This window comes from Hesperophylax consimilis, chromosome 22, assembly GCF_061612785.1.
Source record: "Hesperophylax consimilis isolate HC1 chromosome 22, BYU_Hcon_1.0, whole genome shotgun sequence".
NCBI classification, from domain to species: Eukaryota; Metazoa; Arthropoda; class Insecta; order Trichoptera; family Limnephilidae; genus Hesperophylax; species Hesperophylax consimilis.
The window spans coordinates 30908138-30918797 of NC_142857.1; the positions used below are offsets into that span (position 1 = coordinate 30908138).

Genomic DNA, 10660 nt, shown 5'->3' on the forward strand with positions numbered 1-10660 from the left:
TCTCGGGCGGGAGTCGTCCTACGCGCGCTTTCTTCGTTTGAAGCAAAAATTTTCCTGCGGAGCTTTCGTATGGCGAAGGTTGCTGAGCGGGAGAATATAGCGGTACGCATAATGAGCGTGACTCGTGCGGGTGACTCCGTCGCGTGTTCTTTAACGCCGTGTTGTCCGCGCCCTCTACGCAAGGGCGGGCCTCTGTCGTTCGGAGAATTGAAAACCCTCCGACGGTGGTGCAGCTCCCTGGTTGATCCTGCCAGTAATCATATGCTTGTCTCAAAGACTAAGCCATGCAAGTCTCAGTAAAAGCCGAATTAAGGTGAAACCGCGAATGGCTCAATATATCAGTTTTGATTCCTTAGATCGTACACGGTTATTTGGATAACTGTGGCAATTCTAGAGCTAATACATGCAAACGAGGTTCTGACCGGTAACGGGAGGGATGCTTTTATTAGATCAAAAACCAATCGGCGGCGGGGTTCGCGCCCCGTCCGTCGCCATTCGAGATGTTTCTAGATAACTTTGAGCTGATCGCACGGTCTAGCACCGGCGACGCATCTTTCAAATGTCTGCCTTATCAACTGTCGATGGTAGTTTATGCGACTACCATGGTTGTCACGGGTAACGGGGAATCAAGGTTCGATTCCGGAGAGGGAGCCTGAGAAACGGCTACAACATCCACGGAAGGCAGCAGGCGCGCAAATTACCCACTCCCGGCACGGGGAAGTAGTGACGAAAAATAACGATACGGGACTCGTCCGAGGCCTCGTGATCGGAATGATAACACATTAAATCCTTTAATGAGGATCCATTGAAGGGCAAGTCTGGTGCCAGCAGCCGCGGTAATTCCAGCTCCAATAGCATATACTAAAGTTGTTGCGGTTAAAAAGCTCGTAGTTGAAATTGTGTCCTGCGGTGTCGGTCTACCGAATGCGGTACGACAGGCACGTCTGCGGGGCTTCTCGCCGATGCGTCCACCGCCGGCTTGTGTCGGTCGGCCTCACGGTCGGCCGCGCACCGAGGCGGGCCGTCGCGGCTGTTTACTTTGAACAAATTAGAGTGCTCAAAGCGGGCTAACACTTGCCTGAATATTGTACGCATGGAATAATAGAATAGGACATCGGTTCTGTTTTGTTGGCTTTCTGATACCAGAGGTAATGATTAATAGGGACGACTGGGGGCATTCGTATTGAGACGTTAGAGGTGAAATTCTTGGATCGTTGCAAGACGGACTAAAGCGAAAGCATTTGCCAAAGGTGTTTTCATTAATCAAGAACGAAAGTTAGAGGGTTCTAAGGCGATTAGATACCGCTGTAGGTAGTTCTAACCATAAATGATGCCAGCCAGCGATCCACCGAAATTTCATAATTTTAACCCGGTGGGCAGCTCCCGCGAAACCAAAGCTTTTGGGCTCCGGGGGGAGTATGGTTGCAAATCTGAAACTTAAAGGAATTGACGGAAGGGCACCACCAGGAGTGGAGCCTGCGGCTTAATTCGACTCAACACGGGAAAACTCACCAGGCCATTGCGTCCCTGACTGTCTTATTAAAAAAAAACATTGCGATGGCCCTCGCGGGTGTTGACGCAATGTGATTTCTGCCCAGTGCTCTGAATGTCAATGTGAAAAAATGAGGGGATATGACTTTGTCACATCGTGGAGTTGTCTCACGGCAACCCCCCTATCCCGGGCCCATCCTCGTAAGAGGATCTTCCTGGGGTACCCTCAGGTACCCGGCCCATCTGGGTACCAATGTTGGAACAGGCAGTAGGCGACTGGAGGACTGTGGATCTGAGAGCGACTTCATCGCGCACACCAACCGGAACGGTTCCGTGCCCGAAGTCAATCGATCCCCTCACATCATCCTCCCTCAGCCAAGCGGCCTTATCAGCCGGCAAGGCTCCGTACCCCCCTCGTTCTTCGACTGGGGGACCTCCCCTACTGCCGCGCATCTGATCCGTCGACCTCCCGTCGACCCAGCTGACTCTTTTCAGAGTCACCCGTTCAGGTGCCAGTTGTTCCAACACTCTCGGCTTCTTAAGGATGATCCCTCGCGGGATGGTCCTAAGGAAGGGGTTCAGATGACCGAACCCGGAAGTGGCTTTTGCCATTTCCCCCATTTTTGGGTTTCGCAGTGCAACCACCTCCACGTGGTGAATCCTGGGTAACGGGGCATTAGCCCCGCGAGCTAAGAGTTGCAAGTTCCCGTACGACATGAGCCGGGACACTAAAATAATAGCATGTCACCGATCCCGTTAAGGTTGTTAGCCGGGACGTTAAAATAATAGCACTTCACCAATCCTGACGCCGTACCGGGATTATATACTAGCACTGGCACACGGAGAGTCAATTTGATCGAAAAATCTTTTGTGGGAGGGTTTTTCATATTTATGTTAGGTGCCAAAATTCTTTTAGTATGTGGATATTTAACAAAACATGGCTTTTATTTCTTTGGTTTTACTCCTTAGCTTGTTCACCCATCAAAAGGGACCGTGAGATGGGTTTAGACCGTCACGAGACAGGTAAGTTTTACCCTACTTGATGACCGATCATTGCGATAGTAATACTGCTCAGTACGAGAGGAACAGCAGTTTTGGACATTTGGTTCACGCACTCGGTCGACCGACCGGTGGTTTGATGCTACCATCCACAGGATTAGGCCTGAACGCGTCTAAGGCCGTATCCCGCCTAGGCAAATCAGGCGGTGATACGTGATGTGAGTTCCGCGAGTCGAAAGGCTCTCTAAACAATGTGACATCTATCAGGCGGCCCCCGTCCGCGGGGGCCTCCGTCGAAGCTCGACGAGGCGACGCGAGCACTGCGCAACGTGGTTAAATGTCCCGGCGGGATGGCGCCCCGCCTCTGACCAAGCTTAAGTTCGACGTCAGAACTCGGAATCGTCCGCAGACGACCTTCGTACCTGGCAGGGTGTTGTGCCCGGTAGAGCAGCGTCATGCTGCGATCCGTTGAGACTCAGCCCTACGCCAAGAGATTTATCCGATCGTCTCCACGGAGCGTCGGCCCCCGAGCGTCGGCCCCCGAGCGTCGGCCCCCCCCATGCTGCTGCTGTTTGCGGCCTAGCGCAAGCGAGCGTGTCGTACAAGCGTACGGACGACGGAGCGTGTCACGTGTGTAACGTGACGCGCTTCCCGTCCTCTACGCTTGTGCGCGCGTTTGTTTGCGCTTTTTTTTTTCAATTTTTTTTTCCAGTCCACGACTCTCGTGACGGTTTTGGCGTGTTTGAAGGTTTCGCGAACGGAAAAGAAAAAAAAGTTAACATTGAAATGTTACATACATACGTATACATACATACATACCCACCGAGGGACACTCGAACGGAGTGTGCCTCGGGGGCTTTTTTTATGCGATTTTTTTTTAAAGCGGATAAGCGGCGGTAGTAACTGTGACTCTCTCGAGGTGGCCGAACGCCTCGTCCTCCAATTGTTGAAGCGATCGCGCGGATTTACCACATTCCCATCTATTCAAGCCCTTCAGGCCGCTCTCAGGAGATCCAGGACAACTTTCAAACATGCGGTTCTCCTTGCGAAACGAGCTGTCTGGCATAATTGGGTTAAAGATGTGGGCAACGCCAACCCGTGGGAAATCCACAGCGCAATTGAAAAATCCGGCAAGGGATCGGATCGGTTTTTGTCAAGTTTAATTGGGAATATTGATGGGAGGGACGCTGAGACTGTGGACGTGGCCTCTACTCTCAACACACTTTTGGGCAAGTTAGTCCCTGTAGAGTCAGTAATTGGGGAAAGTGACCACCACAAACAGATTAGAAATCTAGCACGGCTTCCACCTAGAGACCTCGCCCAAGAGGATAGAATCACTCCCGTCACTAGAGCTGAAATAGGTGCTATAATTAAGGGTTTGGGTCCAAAGAAGGCACCAGGGCATGACAGACTCAACGGCGAAATAGTGAAGCATGTCTGGGTCCACGCTAAAGAGGAGCTCTTTCAAGTGATGGAATCGTGCCTGAGAAGAGGAATTTTCCCTTCTGAATGGAAGAGGGGCGTGCTCAGGATTATACCTAAAGGGAACGGCAAACCACTCACCGACGTAAAGGCTTATCGCCCGATAACCTTGCTCCCAATCCTCGGCAAGATCCTGGAAATACTAATTCGGCAGCGACTTTGCAGTACACTTTCGTAAGTGTACTGCGATGTAAGACTATTAAATATGAACTAATTATAGTCAGACTCAGGATATGTGGTCCTACCGGGTTCCCCCATTTAAAATAGACTGAGATCAGATAGATCTCAGTATCAGCAAACTTAATACATACACAGGTTTGGTACTCATTAGACAGCCCAGCCAGAAGGAGGGGGCTGATCAATGATGTATTGACCAGAACACCCGCCCCTGGGGATGAGCCGACTTCGAGTACCGCTCCCGGAAATTCAATTGGTGTCTTACCTTCCCGGGTGTACTGCTCCTGAATAAGCAAAATGTCAATGTTGAGGTCAGACATGACCCGCTGAGCGTCCAGGGTGGCCAATCGGGATCGCTGCAAGTTAATCTGACCTAGGGAGAGTAAATTATGTGGAGCCATAATCGGTCATACGGACTTGGGCGTTTATGGCGGCCAGGTGGGCAGGACAGTCCCTGTCTCCCGTTGGATGGTCGGCAGTCTTCTTAAATCGGGTGCAGGTAGCGCAGACAGCGGGGAGTGCCTTCTTGGGGCAATCCTCATGATTGTGTCCCACAGCGGCGCAGTGGCGACAGGTTTCTTTCTCCTGGGAGAAGGATTTACTAATATGACCATACTGTTGACACTTGAAGCATCTGGTCGCACCTGTATAATCGCGAGTGCGGCAGGCGTTCCACCCAAGGAAGCACATTCCGCTGTCTAGTAACACCTTACGGGCAGCTGGATAACATGTCACCACCATGTTCATGGTAGGAGTGTCGCGCTTGCCAAACAGCGAGTCTCGCCGCATAGTCCGAAGGTGATCTTCCAAAGACAATGTGGTCTGGCCAGATAAATTATTGGAGAAAATCTCAGTGAATAATTCCTGATCTGTGGATTGATCGCCCTTTGGCACGTTGTAAATCACTATTTTTGGAAGACGGCCCAAGGGATTGATCATCTTCAGGCCATTTGCAGTAAGTCTTGCTTCGGCTTTCTTTATATTCTCCAGATCCTTGGAGTCCTTGGCTTGAAAGGCCATTCCCGCTCCTTTGATTTTCCTAGATCTGACTATTTGGAAATCATCCTTCTTGGGGTTAAGGATTTTCTCCAAGGCTTTCTGAGTTTGCTCCGAGGTTTTTCCCTCAGGAGCCTCAGGTTAAACCAAAATTGTAAGTGGCTTTTAAGGAATCGGACGCTCGAACCCATTAATAACTATTTTTTTAGATGCAGGCAGGGACGAAGCAGCCCTGGCGTAGGATAAGGTTTCCTTCGGAAAGGGAGCAGTGGTTGTCGACGGGCGAGTCAGGAGTGCTTGATCCAGTTTTGATGCCATAGCAGATTGGGCATTAAGCATCTCATCTATGGTGGAGCTTCGCGTAGTAAGAGTGTTTAACTCAAGCATTAGTCGGGTGATATCCGACATGAGGTCATCGAGAGTTGTGTTCAGGATACTTTTGTCGGCCTTGTTGAGTTTATTTGTTCCGTCCATCAGGATGCAGCGAATTTTTTGGCATTTAGCCAGAGCAGGGATGGCTTTGTGCTCCTGGTTGTCGGGAGAGTCACTATATCTAACCCTTTTTTTATTTTCAGCGTTGGGTGACGCAGCAACGGTGATGGAGACCATTTCGTGTGATTCTGGTATAGGTGCAGAACGGTTAGTATCTTCATGGTCTGAAGAGTGAGCGGAATCCGACTCACCAGGCGTGGAGGCATCTTGGTCTTTGGACGTTGTTTTCCTTTTTGGTCTCTTTTTGCCTTTGGAGGGACCTGCAGGAGCTCTGGCCCCCCTAAAATATCCGCCTGAAGGCTAATCATACGGGCTAAAAGAGCACTTTCCCGCGTACTGGATGGTCCGGCACGTCTGCTAATGACACCACCGGTTTCGCCAGGCGAAACTACGTCGGAATCCATTTTTCCCAAAAAATGGGGAAAATTACCCTACTTTTTGAAATTTTCCCCAAAAATGGGAAAAAATGGGGAATTTTTTTAACCTTAACTGTTGTCAAATTTCAAAAAATTTGAAATTGACAAAGTTACGCGTTTACCCAATGAATTTTAACAATTACCCAATTTTTAGTAAATTAATTTTATATCTTTTCAGTAGCCCTCCCCAATGTATTTAATAAAACTGCAAAATTTAATGTTTTCAAAATCCACTTATTAGTCCTCCACTGTGAATGGATTATCTAAAAAAAAAAAAAATGTTCAAACTGATATGGCACTTCCCTGAGATTTAAAAATTTTGGACTTAACCATATTAATTTTCAAAAAAGTTGCAAAATTAACCGTTGTTGCCAAATGAAGGGTCAGTCCTCCAAGCAGTTCGCACAAGTTCTTTCGTCACTTCACAGAAATTATTGTAGAATGTTCTAGAGAATTGACCACGTGTTGAACTTTAAAACGGTTATAAAACCAAAAGTATGGCACTTACAAAAAAACCGCGACGATCACTCGACGCAGAAAGAAATTCTGCGTATGATACAGTATGTGTCGTCGAGATTCACTGCGAAATACGGCCGTTAGTAGTATTTCAATGAGGAACACCGCGGTATAAATTTGAAATCACTATAAAAAACTCAAAGTAGTGTCAATTTCACCGGAACTTTTGTTAAACGATGCGGAAGTAAACTTTCTACCCTGTATCGGTAGTGGATACCGGGGAAGTGGTGAGAACCACCAATATGGCGGATTGTTAAATTTAAACACTTATATGCTATTAAACACTAGGAAAAAAGAACAACACAGTAAAAAAATACACCTGGTGGCGCTAAAAAGTTTGTAAGAATTTTGACCGGAACTGATAAAGAGAATGTTAATTGCGGAGCAAAATTGTAACACGTTCTAACCGCGGAGGCTTGAACTGAACTGACATCTTTTGAATAGATGGGAATGTGGTAAATCCGCGCGATCGCTTCAACAATTGGAGGACGAGGCGTTCGGCCACCTCGAGAGAGTCACAGTTACTACCGCCGCTTATCCGCTTTAAAAAAAAATCGCATAAAAAAAGCCCCCGAGGCACACTCCGTTCGAGTGTCCCTCGGTGGGTATGTATGTATGTATACGTATGTATGTAACATTTCAATGTTAACTTTTTTTTCTTTTCCGTACGCGAAACCTTCAAACACGCCAAAACCGTCACGAGAGTCGTGGACTGGAAAAAAAAATTGCAAAAAAAAAGCGCGAACAAACGCGCGCACAAGCGTAGAGGACGGGAAGCGCGTCACGTTACACACGTGACACGCTCCGTCGTCCGTACGCTTGTACGACACGCTCGCTTGCGCTAGGCCGCAAACAGCAGCAGCATGGGGGGGGCCGACGCTCGGGGGCCGACGCTCGGGGGCCGACGCTCCGTGGAGACGATCGGATAAATCTCTTGGCGTAGGGCTGAGTCTCAACGGATCGCAGCATGACGCTGCTCTACCGGGCACAACACCCTGCCAGGTACGAAGGTCGTCTGCGGACGATTCCGAGTTCTGACGTCGAACTTAAGCTTGGTCAGAGGCGGGGCGCCATCCCGCCGGGACATTTAACCACGTTGCGCAGTGCTCGCGTCGCCTCGTCGAGCTTCGACGGAGGCCCCCGCGGACGGGGGCCGCCTGATAGATGTCACATTGTTTAGAGAGCCTTTCGACTCGCGGAACTCACATCACGTATCACCGCCTGATTTGCCTAGGCGGGATACGGCCTTAGACGCGTTCAGGCCTAATCCTGTGGATGGTAGCATCAAACCACCGGTCGGTCGACCGAGTGCGTGAACCAAATGTCCAAAACTGCTGTTCCTCTCGTACTGAGCAGTATTACTATCGCAATGATCGGTCATCAAGTAGGGTAAAACTAACCTGTCTCGTGACGGTCTAAACCCATCTCACGGTCCCTTTTGATGGGTGAACAAGCTAAGGAGTAAAACCAAAGAAATAAAAGCCATGCTTTGTTAAATATCCACATACTAAAAGAATTTTGGCACCTAACATAAATATGAAAAACCCTCCCACAAAAGATTTTTCGATCAAATTGACTCTCCGTGTGCCAGTGCTAGTATATAATCCCGGTACGGCGTCAGGATTGGTGAAGTGCTATTATTTTAACGTCCCGGCTAACAACCTTAACGGGATCGGTGACATGCTATTATTTTAGTGTCCCGGCTCATGTCGTACGGGAACTTGCAACTCTTAGCTCGCGGGGCTAATGCCCCGTTACCCAGGATTCACCACGTGGAGGTGGTTGCACTGCGAAACCCAAAAATGGGGGAAATGGCAAAAGCCACTTCCGGGTTCGGTCATCTGAACCCCTTCCTTAGGACCATCCCGCGAGGGATCATCCTTAAGAAGCCGAGAGTGTTGGAACAACTGGCACCTGAACGGGTAACTCTGAAAAGAGTCAGCTGGGTCGACGGGAGGTCGACGGATCAGATGCGCGGCAGTAGGGGAGGTCCCCCAGTCGAAGAACGAGGGGGGTACGGAACCTTGCCGGCTGATAAGGCCGCTTGGCTGAGGGAGGATGATGTGGGGGGATCGATTGACTTCGGGCACGGAACCGTTCCGGTTGGTGTGCGCGATGAAGTCGCTCTCAGATCCACAGTCCTCCAGTCGCCTACTGCCTGTTCCAACATTGGTACCCAGATGGGCCGGGTACCTGAGGGTACCCCAGGAAGATCCTCTTACGAGGATGGGCCCGGGATAGAGGGGTTGCCGTGAGACAACTCCACGATGTGACAAAGTCATATCCCCTCATTTCTTCACATTGACATTCAGAGCACTGGGCAGAAATCACATTGCGTCAACACCCGCGAGGGCCATCGCAATGCTTTTTTTTAATAAGACAGTCAGGGACGCAATGGCCTGGTGAGTTTTCCCGTGTTGAGTCGAATTAAGCCGCAGGCTCCACTCCTGGTGGTGCCCTTCCGTCAATTCCTTTAAGTTTCAGATTTGCAACCATACTCCCCCCGGAGCCCGAAAGCTTTGGTTTCGCGGGAGCTGCCCACCGGGTTAAAATTATGAAACTTCGGTGGATCGCTGGCTGGCATCATTTATGGTTAGAACTACCTACAGCGGTATCTAATCGCCTTAGAACCCTCTAACTTTCGTTCTTGATTAATGAAAACACCTTTGGCAAATGCTTTCGCTTTAGTCCGTCTTGCAACGATCCAAGAATTTCACCTCTAACGTCTCAATACGAATGCCCCCAGTCGTCCCTATTAATCATTACCTCTGGTATCAGAAAGCCAACAAAACAGAACCGAGGTCCTATTCTATTATTCCATGCGTACAATATTCAGGCAAGTGTTAGCCCGCTTTGAGCACTCTAATTTGTTCAAAGTAAACAGCCGCGACGGCCCGCCTCGGTGCGCGGCCGACCGTGAGGCCGACCGACACAAGCCGGCGGTGGACGCATCGGCGAGAAGCCCCGCAGACGTGCCTGTCGTACCGCATTCGGTAGACCGACACCGCAGAACACAATTTCAACTACGAGCTTTTTAACCGCAACAACTTTAGTATATGCTATTGGAGCTGGAATTACCGCGGCTGCTGGCACCAGACTTGCCCTTCAATGGATCCTCATTAAAGGATTTAATGTGTTATCATTCCGATCACGAGGCCTCGGACGAGTCCCGTATCGTTATTTTTCGTCACTACCTCCCCGTGCCGGGAGTGGGTAATTTGCGCGCCTGCTGCCTTCCGTGGATGTGGTAGCCGTTTCTCAGGCTCCCTCTCCGGAATCGAACCTTGATTCCCCGTTACCCGTGACAACCATGGTAGTCGCATAAACTACTATCGACAGTTGATAAGGCAGACATTTGAAAGATGCGTCGCCGGTGCTAGACCGTGCGATCAGCTCAAAGTTATCTAGAAACATCTCGAATGGCGACGGACGGGGCGCGAACCCCGCCGCCGATTGGTTTTTGATCTAATAAAAGCATCCCTCCCGTTACCGGTCAGAACCTCGTTGGCATGTATTAGCTCTAGAATTGCCACAGTTATCCAAATAACCGTGTACGATCTAAGGAATCAAAACTGATATATTGAGCCATTCGCGGTTTCACCTTAATTCGGCTTTTACTGAGACTTGCATGGCTTAGTCTTTGAGACAAGCATATGATTACTGGCAGGATCAACCAGGGAGCTGCACCACCGTCGGAGGGTTTTCAATCCTCCGAACGACAGAGGCCCGCCCTCGCGTAGAGGGCGCGGACAACACGGCGTTAAAGAACACGCGACGGAGTCACCCGCACGAGTCACGCTCATTATGCGTACCGCTATATTCTCCCGCTCAGCAACCTTCGCCATACGAAAGCTCCGCAGGAAAATTTTTGCTTCAAACGAAGAAAGCGCGCGTAGGACGGCTCCTGCCCGAGAGAGAGAGACCGCACCCGCGACGACGCTATCGTCCGATTTATAATTCCCATTCGTAAAACGTGTACACCGAAAGCGCACGCCTTTGGCGAGGCAACAGTGAGACGGGGATAAAATCCTCCGTCTTTTGCTTTTGAAAATTCTGCTCGCGCGGAACTCCAGAGTCAAAAGATGAGCGCG

General features: G+C 49.8%; 2 pseudogenes; one reads left to right on the top strand and one right to left on the bottom strand.

Annotated features, from left to right (window-relative positions):
* Positions 1-237: 237 nt before the first annotated feature.
* LOC149413452 (small subunit ribosomal RNA) lies at positions 238-1410 on the top strand (annotated as a pseudogene).
* Positions 1411-9073: 7663 nt separating this feature from the next.
* LOC149413453 (small subunit ribosomal RNA) lies at positions 9074-10246 on the bottom strand (annotated as a pseudogene).
* Positions 10247-10660: the final 414 nt, after the last annotated feature.